Source organism: Heloderma suspectum, chromosome 10, assembly GCF_057233095.1.
Source record: "Heloderma suspectum isolate Gila_16-S chromosome 10, 16-S_ref, whole genome shotgun sequence".
NCBI classification, from domain to species: domain Eukaryota; kingdom Metazoa; phylum Chordata; class Lepidosauria; order Squamata; family Helodermatidae; genus Heloderma; species Heloderma suspectum.
This window is the reverse complement of record NC_139467.1, coordinates 40663431-40675918: the sequence shown is the minus strand read 5'-3', so window position 1 is coordinate 40675918 and position 12488 is coordinate 40663431.

Below are 12488 nucleotides of genomic sequence, written 5' to 3'. Positions count from 1 at the left end.
GGGCGGCCGGAGCATGGAGGAGAGGATGCCATCCACGCTCTGCCTGCCCTGCATTGGATAGTCCAAGTTCAGAGGCAGCCAACTATCCTGATAGGATTGCGCCCTTAATATGCTTTCACGGGCCACAGACCACTTTGTCAAGATGTATGAAATACCGCCCACAGCTAGGCCAAAAAAGCTTAAAGCATAATACATCTATTAATTGTCAAGGTGACACAATACTCTTTTTGTTCCTTAACTTAGGGAGCAATCCCACCGGGATAGGCAGCCACCTCCAGACTTGGAGGTGGCTGCCTGTCCAATGCAGGGCAGGAGAAGCACAGAGGGGATTGGCCCCTCCACGCTTCAGCCGCCCTGCATTCGTGGCTAGACAGCCGATTTTGGCTGTCTAGCCGCAGGAAGGCAGAGCAGGGGAAACAGCTGCCAGATGACATGTTGGATGTGTCATTCTGGCATTTCCGCCTTCCCTGCCCTGGAACGCCCCCAGGAATGCCCTGTTTTCACCGCTCTCTGCTCCTCTTCCGAGCACGGAGCGTGGGGCCATTCCAAGCTGCCTGCGAGGCAGCGTGGGCGGGCGGAAGGTCGGTTGCCGGAAACCACCATCTCTGATGGCTGTCTAGCCTCTGACTGAGTAGTGGCCATAGGATTGCTCCCTGAGTTGCTGAAATTTTGATCAAAACTTGCAATTCATCCATCCAAACTCTGAAGCTTGGAGTCATTCTCATAGGGTTTTAAAGTTCACTCTTTTTTTATTAAAAAAAGAAAGAAATCATATTCACTAATTGAGGATAACACTTCGTGGATCTTGTCATTAATTTAACTGTGAAATCTATGAATCTTAAATTTTACAGTTCAACGTTGGTTTCAGCTCAGAGTGGGAGGTTGTAGTTGTGGATATAGTCCAGGGAAATGATAAAAGAGCTCTAGAACTCTCCTGAGTTCTGAACAGAAGAACAGCCCTGGTTATTAAAACAGCAGCTTTAAGTGCTTCTTGAACATAAGGGTCTGTGTATTAGATTCTAATAAATGTAGACCGCTGTTTTCAAAAGGAACATCACTGGTGACATTACTTCTCTTTGCTGGGAAGATGTTTTCCTTCCTTCCTTCCTTCCTTGCAAACACTAGAATCAGAAACACTGCATTGTAAAACAAATAATGATTTCCCCCGATATTCTTTTTAAAAGTACAGATCTTAACTGCAACAGTAATACATTTCACCCATGAACCCATTCAGCGTTTCAATTTATACGATAGAAAGCTGCCATATACTGAGTCAGCCCCTTGGTCCATCTATCGCAGTATTGTTGACACTGCCTGCCAGCTGCTCTTTGGGGTCTCAAGCCAAGAAAAGTTTCCAGCCCTTCCCGAAGATGCCAGGGAACCTGGGCCATGTGCATGCAATACATGTGCTGCACCACTGATCTATGGCCCTTTCCCTAAAAAAATAGGTAAGATCCTAGTCCTCATAGTTCTGAATAAAGGGCTGATTTAAGTAAGAACACAGGAAGCTGCCTTATACTGGATCAGGCCATTGGTCCATCTAGCCCAGTATTGGTGACACTGGCTGGCAGCAATGGTTGTCCAGGAATTTCCTGCATTTTCCTGTCCTACCTGGAGATGCCAGGGATCGAACCTGGGACCTTCTGCATGCAAAGCAGGGGCTCTGCCACTGAGCTATGCCCCCTCCCTGTACTTTAAGTATGAACTTGAGGCAGGGCCTCACTGACTGATCTTAAACTTTCAAGAGGTTCATGGGCTTTCCCTGAGTTACCCAGAAACTGGACATTTATGGCAGGGGTGGGGAACATATTATGGGTGAGGGGGAAGATGCCTTTGCCTGCTGATGTTATCTGATCTCAGTGTCAGGGTGGACACTGAGCCCATAGAACCTCAGAGCAGTTCTGATTCTGAGCAGGAACAGCCGCCCGTGGGAGAGGAGCGCGCTCATCCCTCCCAGGCCCTGCAGCTGGCAGAGATTCCTCCTGCTGGCATTCCAGACATAGATAGTGGTCCTGGGAGTGAAAGAGCGTGGGAGGAGGGCTGGCTGGATGCTCAATGCAGACACAGGGCGATGAGCTATGGAGGACGTGGAAAGGAGGCGTAGTGCCCATTTGGCGCGCAAGCAACGGTCGCGTCCAGAGGACCCAAGGGAGAAAGGGAGGGACTCTCCCTAGCCCATAAGTTCAGGGTCTGCAAGTGATTCTCGTTCAAACGGGGACCAACTGTTTCCAACCCGGGGCATAGGTTACGCTGCTGTTCATAGCTTAGTCGCTGGTGATAAAGTTATTAGGTTGTAAAAGGAATAAAATCTTGAAAAGAATCCTTTGTCTGTGTCTGGAGCTGGCTACTGGAGTAGACTAAAAGAGGCCGGCTAGGGCCCCCTGACACTCAGCTGAAGCACTGGCTGGAGTTCCAGCCAGCACTTTGCCTGGGAACTAGCTTCAATGCACATGAGCTTTCCTGGGCTGGGGAAGGCTCATGCACAGCAAAGCCGCCCGGACGGAGATGGCAGCTGGAGGAATGCTCCAGCTACTGCCTTAGTCGGGGACACTTTGCCCATGCTGTGGCCTCCCGGATGGGTGGAGGCGCAGTGCAGTCAAAGCACTTCGTGCACCTATTGGGTGGATGAGCAGTGTGCTATGTGTGGGAATACCTTGGAGAGCTCCTTTAGAGTTCTGGCTGGTTCTGGCTGGTTCTGGCTGAAGCCCGGAGCGGATTCACTGCCCCGCTGACAACGGAGCCACCAGCCTCCACTGGGAATCCCCAGGCCCTTGGTAGCCTTAGGGGACAGGGTTTAGGAAGGGGAGTGGATGGGACCCACAGCAGGAGTCAAAACCTACTCAGGTTGGATGGGGAACTTCCGTGGTTCAGAGGTACCCCATCCTGGTTTATGGTTTTGTAGGTCAAATCCAGCACCACAAATTGGGTCTCGGAACCCACTGCTAGACAGCATCACTGTTTCAACACAGGGGTCATAAGACTCTTGTCAACTTACAGCAGTCACTGCCAATCACTGGGTTTAGTAGCAGAGTACTGATGTATAAGAACGTCATTGTGCTTCTCTGGTAGGCGCCCTTTTGTGTAAAATACATCCGGGCACGACACGCTCTGTTGGGCCTTGGAGATGGATTAATATGAAAATGGCCACAGGAGCTCTGCCCCCAACAGATGTCGAGACACTGGTGTGTACAATTGCCGCCAGGGCTTGTTGGGTGACACCCTCAGGGAAAGTGCTTCCTTGATTCCCTGTCTCCCACTCACCTCCCACTCCCCTGCTTGGGTAAAAAGGTGGAAGTTAATTTCCAATATTATATTTGTAAGAAGAAATTTAATCAAGAAATTAAGCTGCTCGCATACTAACGAGGCGCCGCGCTGCATCTGACAAACCGCAAATATGAACAAAAACTCTCCTTTTTTTCTCTCCCTCGCATACTCTATCTTCTTCATTAAGGGCCTTCATAAATATTCATTGTATAAATAGAAGATTGGATGCCATTAAAGCGACAGGGGAGAGAGATGAAATTGGGAGTATTTCTGCAGGAATGAAAGGCCAGGCGGCCGTCCAAACTTCAGCCCAAATAACAATAAATCATTGGTACAAGGAGGCTAAGAAACAGCCCTGTCATCGCCTTGTCATATCAGGGTAAATTGAAAAAGAGTTAGCCAAATGTTTATTTATTTATTTTAAATAGAAGGTCTGCTGGTGCTTTATTTGTAATGGCCACCTAGAATAAGCTGCAACGAATATAAATTCATGCGGTAGAAGAATAGGAGATATGGGCATGTCACCGAAGCCAGGCTCAACCACCTGTGTAACAAGCAGGGTGCCCAGGTGTCCTTTACAGAGGACAGTCCTTTATTTGACTGTCCTCTGTTTGCAGGACTGTATGTCCAGTTCTGGGTTAAAGAAAGAGAACCGTAAGAACTGCTGCCCACCAACAGGCAGCACCTGGCCAGCAGACTGAACCGGCAGCCACACAGCTCACCTGGTCACAGTATTCCCCACTATGGTGAGAAGTACTGTATCTCTATTTAAATTAGAATTCTTATTTCTAAATTTGCATCTATACACATAAATTGGCATATGCATATTTGGACCCTCATTTGTCCTCTTTTTCGATGATGTGTTCCCTCTTTTTCAGCGATTCATGAGTGGCCACCCTGGTACCAAGTCTTCCTGACTTGGGAATCAACATGGCTGCCCTATCAACCCTAGTAAGTCATACACCGTTGTTTATATAGCACCATAAGCGCACGATGATGCTGTGCTGAAAATTCCACGTTAATGTTTTTGGCATATTCGTAGGAGTAGGGTGTGATATCAATAAGGGGAGGGGGCAAAGGCACCCACAATCTCTGGTCGGCCTCTGGTGATTCTTTTTCACAAATTTCAGGGCTGTGGGATTTACTTTTGTGATAGACACAACCAGAGGCGTCACCCTTTTGAAAACTGTTTTTGCCACCGTAGGAAAGCTGTGGTGGTATTCCCAGCTAGGGACGTATAGATTTTGTTAAATCCATTCCTTCTCTCTGTTTCACGTATTGTCAGGAGTCTTTTGTTCTACTGTCAACTCATTGATGGAATTGGATTTTTTTTAACCAGGATTTCATTCTACTTGTGCTAATTTGCGTTAGTAAATGCAAATTATTGCTAATGCAAATTAGCGCAAATTCCCTCCCCAAACCGAAAAACTGATCCTCAAGTCTGTGGAATCTGCATGACTCAGAAAAAGCCAGTCCACTGTGCAATCCACAGCCTGGATTCATAGATTTCCCCAACGTCCCTTCTCCTAGCATTGTGCAGGGCCATTTCACCCCATAGCACCTCTGGGCAAGGATGCTACGTCATGATGTAGACTCCTTCCAGGTGCACTGATGGGGAAGAAACATGGCTGTCCCCACTGCCCTAGTAGGGCAAACAGGTCCTCCCCCCACCCCCCAACCAGCGCACCTGGAAGGACTGCACAGCAAAACAGTGTGAGGCAAAACAGTCCCCAGACCTCCTTAGGAGTGCCACTGTTGCTGCTTTCCCACAGCAATAAAAAAATGTAGAGACAGAGAGAGAAAGAATCCCCTGCTGTTGTCTATGACAAACCTAAGTGCCCCACTCTGAAAGTTTGTAAGAATTTCACCCCCCCAAGTGTAGAACAGAGGAGCAGAACCTCAGCCCTGGAGGCCAAATTTGTCCCTCCCGGGGTTCCAATCCAGCCTTCTGCTGTTTCCCAGATGGCCACACCCACTTCCCCTAGCCACACCCCTTTCCCCCGGATTGTTTGGTGGTTTCCCGGCATTTGTGCATTTTTTCCTTTTCTACAAGGTGGAAATGGCTCTCGTAAGGCTTAGTTACTGACAGTAAGAGCTCTAAGCTAATATATTTAGTGTTTTTGGCCCCACCTTTTTTGCCTTTGCCCCTGCATGTTGTGCCTTCAGCCCCACCCACTCTTGGAACGCCCACCCTCTGCAGGTTGGGGCTGAAAGACGTTCAACAACCATGCTGTAGAAGGTGCTGCCCCATCTTCCCAGCCAGAGAATGGGATGGGGAAGGTGGGGAGGCATGTTGGGACTGGCTTTAGCATATGATGCACTTGGCAGAGTAACTGTAATGCATCGAGATATTCAAACCAAGGGTCCTGGCAGGCAGACCCTGGTCCTTTGTCCTTTGTGTCACCATGGCAACTTGCTAGAAGAGGGAGCTGCTGTCCTACTCTCAAGGGTAACATAGTGAACTGTCTTATACCAAATCAGATGATTACTTTCTCTCACACCATCCTGTCAGCACTCTGAGATCAGCATCAGAGGCCTTTGTGCCACTGGAAGGGCAGGGCCTTCTCAGTAGTGCCCCCCCTTATGGAACTCTGTTCCAGTGGATGTTTGCTAGGCCCCATTGTTACAGGCCTTCATGCAGACCCTTAAGACTCACCAGTTTACCTTTGCCTATAAACAAGTTAGTACTCCACTGGGGCCTGTTGTATCTACAGTGCTATTTGGCTTTAACTGTTAATTATTAGTTTTCTGTTTTTATCATCACTGAATTATGTTTTGTGGTTTTTAAGTTTTGATGTTTGTCTCTTTGGGAGGGCTTACCTTAAAAGGCAGCTTCCAAATATGTTAAACAAATAACAACGCATTTTTAAAAATCTGCTTCAGCCTTGTCTACACCAGGGGTGTTGAATCTCTTTCAGTATGAGGGCCAAATTCCATTTTGGTTAAGTTTTTGGGGGAGCTGCATTCCTCAAAGCAATGTATAACTTATAACAACAATAAATCCCAACAGAATGCAAGGCTGAAAGCAACCCAGACCAATATGAAAATCCATCCAAGGCCTGGGAAAACACACTGCAGTTTTTACTGCCCATCTAAAGCTCAGTAGGGATGGAGACAACCTAACTCCCTTGCAAGGGAGTTCCGTAGTATGACTGCTGCTGTGTAGCCCCATCTTTCTTTTCTGTTTTTGGTTAGTTTTTAATAAAGCAGAAAAAAGTTAGGCAAAACATGCAGAGCGCGAGAGCGAGAGAGAAAGAGAGAGAGAAGGGAATTTCAACAGGTAATCCCCCTATATGACCAATCACCCCCACCAATATTCCTTCCTTTTTATCTGGTCACCCTAGAAAGACAGACAGACATATACCAGAAAACAATAAAAATGGGCCCCACGTTGCAAATTAGGTTTGAAAGTGGGATCTGTGACCAACAGATTTGGGTGCTGTCTTACACCAGTGGTGGGTGGATTTCAGGCTTACTGGATCTACCAGTTGTTGTTTTAATTAACTAGATTTGGTGCAAAAAATGTACACTTAGAATTCAAGAATTCCGAGCCCAGACATTTGTTTTGAGTACCAGAACTGAACAGAGCCCACAGTCCATCTACACAAAAATCCACTCCAGGTTAGATCAAGCTTTCTTCATTTCAGCAGTATGAGTCTGTCTGTGGGGGTGGGGTGGGGGCATAATTCTGTTGCTGCTATTGTTAAATAATGGGGTGCATGGGTGGGTCAGAAACCCTAGTGAATCTACTACAAATCATGCAGAGATCTACCAGCAGAACCAGATCTACTTTCCACCCTTCGCTGTATTAGACCATGCTTTACTGAGCCTTACTTGTGCTACCAAAGTTGCCTTTCTGTGCTCCTGAAGCCAATGGGAAGCCCATTACAAATTTCTACCCCGGCCACCAGAACGCAACACTACAAAGTGTAGTTCATATCAAAAGAGCAAGCCTTCTTGCCATTGCAGTCTGTATCCCACAATTTCAAATCCGAAGTGCTTTCCCCCCCTTTCTAGCACCAGGGGGCACTGTGCGCTTTCCAAAGACAGCTGGCTATATGTCTCAAATGCCATAAAGTGAGAAAACCATGGTTTGTATGGCACCCAAAAGCAGGGACAAAGATCAGAGTGACTGGGCCAACAGAGCAGTAGTGGAATGGGGGAAGGAAGTTGTGTGTGTGTGTGTGTGTGTGTGTTAGGAGGGCAACCCCTAATATTCTCAACTTTTGTGTTTACAAAATTGTCACTCAAAGATTCTCATACTTTAGTTGCTTGTAGATTTCTTTAAAAGCTTCAAAATCTGAGACCCTCTTCCAATCTTAAATGTATAAGTACGGTACACATACAAAAACAGCCCAACAAATGACCCTAAGAAGACTGTTCCTGTGTCAAGGTTCTACTTATGGCCTGGACCCCCTGAGCAACCCCTTAAGGATCTCTTGCCTCCTTAAGAGTCCCACCTTCCTTCTTTTAAACTTCCTCTTCGCAGTACCATGGGGTTTAGGCTGTAGACGTGTGGTGACTGACACTCTAGACACAGGGTTTAACCACAACAGTTTAGTGGTAAATTTAATGCTAGCAAGCTGCAACGGAGGAAGCAATCCTATGGGGATCGACGGTCGCCTCCGAACCCAGGGGCAACTGCCTATCCACTGCAGGGTGGGAGGAGTGCTGAGGAGCACATCTCCTCCATACTCCTGCTGCCCTGCTTTCATGGCTAGCCAGCCAATTTTGGCTGTCTAGCTGTGGGACCTCGAAGCGAGGGGCGGGGAGGCTGAACAACACATAGGAAGTGTCATACCGGCACGTCTGACCTCCCCTCCCCGGCCCACCCCCAGGAATGCCCCGTTTCCCCTGCTCCACACTGCTCTTACGAGTGCAGAGCGCGGGGCTGATCCGCACTGCCTACTAGGCAGCATGGGAGGCGGTGGAGCTTGGTTCTTCCCGGGAACTGACCGATCCTATGGCTGTCTAGCCACTGACTAGTGGCCATAGGACTGCACCCTAAAGATATCTACACCATAGCCCTGCGTGATACAAGAGACATTACAAGAAAACAAACATTGCAAAATGCAAATTCCTTTACCCTAGCTGTCCTTAGACTTTTCTAGGCTGCTTCTTCCTGCTCACTCTTCAGACTCTGCTCTCACTTCAGGCTCTGGATGTCTCTGCTCTCATTTCAGGCTCTGCTCTTCCTGACTTGTTCTTGCTCTGGCTGCAGCCTGGTCTTTCAAACTCTTACTGTCTCTCTCCCTCTCTTTATATACCCTCCTCCCTCAAAACCGAAAGAACTGCTTCAGACCTGAAGAAATGAAACTCAAGTGGAGACATGAAACTGACACTTAACTGGAGAAATGAAACTACTTCTCTCAGGGTTACCCCCTCCCAACAGAAAACTCCAGGCATCTAAGCCTGACCTTTTTCCCCTTTGCCTCTGTATGCCTCAAACCTTCGCACCTTGCCATTTCAGTTCAAAGATACATCTAACCCACCATTCTGTTTCCAACCATGGACAGCCAGAGGCCTTTGAGAGTTCACAAGCAGGGCCTAAGGCGATGGCCATCCTCTGGGTACTTCTACAGAGTCTGATAATTGGACGCCTACTGTCCTGGCACACGGAAGTTCCATTTCCAGGTCTCATGTTACAAATGCATCTTGGTTGCGCTGACCAAAACATCTGTATGGATCTGAGCATACCTCTCCTACAGGCACCCTGTGCCCAAGCCCAGTGGTAGAGCAGCACACATACTTTGAATGCAGAAGGTCCTGGGTTCAATCCTTGGCATTGCTGGTGAAATGAAGGATCAGGTAGCAGGTGACAGAGAAGATGTCTTTCTGCCTGGGGCCTTGGAGAGCCATAGCAAGCGAGAGTAGGCAGCATTAGTGTCAGGGTGGAAACTGAGCCGATAGAACCCCAGAGCAGTTCTGATTCTGAGGAGGATCAGCAATCCGTGGGAGAGGAGCCAGCTCATCGCTCACAGGCACAGCAGCTGGCAGAGATTCCTCCTGCTGGCATTCCTGAGATAGATAGTGACCCGGGCAGTGAGAGAGTGTGGGAGGGGGGCTTGCTAGACACTCAACGCAGACGCAGGGAGCGACGAGCGATGGCGGGCGCAGAAAGGAGGCGTAGTGCCCATTTGGCGCGCAAGCAACGGCTGCGTCCCATGGACCCAAGGGAAAGAGGAAGGATCTCTCCCTAGCCCATAAGGTCAGGGTCTTCAAGTGATTCTCCTTCTAACGGGGACCAACTGCCTAACCCGGAGCATAGGCTACTCTGCTGTTTCTTGCTTAGTCGCTGGTGGTTAGCATCTGAAAGAGTCATTAAGTTGTAAAAGGATTAAAGCCTTGAAAAAAATCCTTTTGTCTGTGTCTTGAGTTGGCTATTGGAGTGTACTGAAAGAGGCCACTAGGGCGCTCCTGACAATTAGTCTAGATAGTCCGATGGCCTCAGCATATAAGTCACAAGTCTTTCTCCCAAGTCCCCTAGTCAAGCTGAAACAACACAACAGACCAACATGGTTGGTCAGCAGCCGGCATAGTCGGACAGATGTCGAGGCCCACAGATACCCAGGAGGGTCCACTGCCATCTGCCTTCATCCCCTTTTCTTCCTTTTCCCAAAACCACCACCACCACTACCACTGTCACCCATTTTTACTACTATGGTAGTGGGTGCACTATGAAGGGAAGCTCTGGCAGTGACTGCAGCCGCCCACCAGTTTTCCTCACACTCCAGAATGCATGTGAGCTGGTCAGGGCCCAGATGCATTCTGGAGAAAAGAAAATGGCGGGCAGCTGGGTGCTTCGCTTTGCTGTGTGCCTGTCGGTGAATAAAAATGTAAAAAGGAAGGAAGACTCCTGCCTGATACCTCTGGTAAGCTTGGGCGGGGGGTAGTGTAGTGGAAGGGGTCCTCAGATGGCACCTTTCCTTCCCCTCCCTCAAAATTTGCACTCGCCCTGCCAAAAGAGCGAGGAGATGGAGCACTTTTCTCATGAGGAACGGCAAAAATGTTTGGGGCTTTTTGGTTTAGTAAAAAGAAGTCCAAAGGGGAACATGACTGAGAATTATAAAATGCTGCATGGCGTGGAGGGAGCGGATCGGATGGTCGTTCTCTCCCTCATAAAACCAGAATGGGGGCGACCTGGAGAAGCTGTTTGGCCACAGATTCAGCACAGGCCAAAGAATGTGCTTCCTCACACAAGGGTCTGTTCACTTCTTATGGAACGCCCTTCTGATGTGTTCAGAGACCCTTCCGGCCTTACCAAGATCCATGGTAGGAAATGAGCGCAAAACTAATTAATGGTACTATCACCACGCCTGCAAGAAACAGGGAGACAGCCCTTTGGAAGGGCCGCTAATCCCTGCCAGCCCCAGCAGGTGGAAGGCTACAGAGCTGATATGATTAAAGCTGGATTTCTCACACCATTACAAGGCAGCGGATGGTGAGGACATATTAAGCCAGATTATGTTTTAATTAAAGCAGCTGCCCAGGTCTCCGTGTCTCTCTTTTTTTGTAAACGTGCATAAGATTGTGATGGGAGACTCCTTCCAGAGTTCCCCAGCATAATTCCCATGCTGGCTGGAAATGATGGGAATTATAGGGTGGCCATGTGTCCTCTTTTACAGAGGACAGCCCTCTGTTTCTGGGGTCTATCCTGTGGTGCCCACGGACACCTCTCTTGATGCCTGTCAGGCTCCTTGCCCTTCCCAATTTTTTTTTATTTTATTTCTTAAGAATTTTTCAAATTAACACTTTAAAAAAAAGCCATGGGAGGCTGGCATGCTGCAAAGCAAAAGGCCGCCCTCCAATGCCAGGTTTATTTGGGTTCAAAAGAGTGCTTTTATGTTTTGGAACTCAGACCCCTAGCTCCGCTTTGTACATAGGTTCTCGGGCAAGGGACTTTTCTTTTAGTCTCTCCAGTCTGCCTTCTGGGAAAGGAGTGTTTTGCGACTGGCCATGCCCACCATGGCAGCCATTTTATGAATGGTCAAGCCCTGACCCATGGCAGCCATTTTGTGAGAGCACCCTTGACATTCCAAGTATGCCACTGACCTGTGCTCTATTTCAAGGACTTTCAGAGGACTGTCCTCTGTTTGAAGGTGTCCTCTATTCGAAGGGCTCTCCTGTCCAATTCTGGTTTAAAGATAAGGGATGTAAGAACTGTTGTCCATCAACGGTAAGTACCTGAACAGCACTCTGAACAGGCCACCTGGTCACAGGCCACCTGGTCACATCCTTTCATATTTTGTCCTTCTTTTTGGTTATGCATTTCCTCTTTTGTGGCGATTCATAAGTGGCCACCCTACCACCTCCTCAAGCCCGAAATGCACTATCCAAGGAGGAGCAGGCAGCCAGGCCCCTGATGGTGCACTGAGGACAGGTTGGGATTATTACACAGTGGTGGGAGGAAATGCACTCTGCCCATGCTCCAGAACACTCTGCTGTAAGTTCACAGGGCTGGAGGGCTAATCTTTGCACTGAAGATAGGCTCTGTAATCACATCTTGGTAAACTCTGGCTCAGATTAAGGCCTTTTGCTAGACTGTTCAGACAGGAGTTGGGGGAGATTTCTAAAAAAAAAAAAGGCCAACTATACTTCTGTGTTAGTGCAATGTCTAATTCTTGTCAATGAGGAGCAAAAAATTACAACCCTTGGATAAGTGAAAACAAAAGCAAATACTCAGTTAGACTGAAAAGTGAGGAGACAGTTGGCCTTGTCTAGACAATTCTGTAGGGCAGGAGGCAGGGGTGAGAAAATGGTGGCCCTCCAGATGTTTGGGCTTACAGCTCCAGCCCGAGGCAGCATAGCCAATGGTGAGGGATGATGGGAATTTTAGGCCAAAACAGAGGGAGGGCTATAAGTTGCCCACCCCTGGCATAAAGAATGAAAACGTGTCTTCTTGTTTTAATGAAAGATTCTCCAGATGTCGAATTCAGTGCTGGATTACTTGTTTTTGCCCATATGGCATAAAGATATGGGACAAAATAACCCTCAGCAGGAGCCCCTGAATAGTAAAAAGGGGGGCTGGGATTAGATTGTTATCTTGATATGGTTTCTTGTCAGTTTGGTCTTGAGGCCACCTAATAGCTAGATCTGCTCTGTGTAAATGGAAGGGCTGTAGCCAGGGCTGGCCCTGCCATTAGGCAGAATGAGTCAGTCGCCTCAGGCAGCAGATGCTAGGTGGTGGCAGCAAGGTGTTGGAGAGCTGTGTACCAAAGGGGCTG